The sequence below is a fragment of the Numida meleagris genome, chromosome 2, assembly GCF_002078875.1.
Source record: "Numida meleagris isolate 19003 breed g44 Domestic line chromosome 2, NumMel1.0, whole genome shotgun sequence".
Classification (NCBI taxonomy): Eukaryota; Metazoa; Chordata; class Aves; order Galliformes; family Numididae; genus Numida; species Numida meleagris.
Window position 1 is genome coordinate 131,006,246 of NC_034410.1, and position 647 is coordinate 131,006,892.

The window sequence follows — 647 nt, forward strand, 5'->3', positions numbered from 1 at the left end:
CCTTTCCCTTTTCCTTTCCCTTTTCCTTTCCCTTTTCCTTTCCCTTTTCCTTTTCCTTTCCCTTTTCCTTTCCCTTTTCCTTTCCCTTTTCCTCTCCCCTCACCTCCTTTCCTGAAAAGTAACATTTTTATAATGATATGATTCACTTTTGATGTAGCCCAGGATATGCTGGCTTTCTGGGCTGTGAGGGCACATTGCTGGCTCATGTCCAGCTTCTCATCCACCAGTACCCTCAGGTCCTTTTTGGGAGGGCTGTTCTCAATTCTTTCATCCCCCAGTTTGTACTGATAGTAGGAGTTGCTCCAATCCAGGTGCAAGATCTTGCATTTGGCTTTGTTGAATCTCATGAGGTTCACCTGGGCACACTGCTGAGCCTGTCTAGGCCTTTCTGAATGGCATCTCATCCCTTGGGAGTGTTGACTGCACCACTCAGCTTGATGTCATCCGCAAACTTGCTGAGAGTGCACTTGATCCCATTGTCAATGTCACTGATAATTAAAGAGCATTGGTCCCAGATACTGACCTCTGAGGGACACCACTCATCACTGAAATATTCTGTAGCTTCTGTAATAGTGGAAATGAAAAATCATCACTGGGAAGGAGAAAAAGCACATAGTAGTGCACGTGCCTTTTTTAGGTATTTCAGT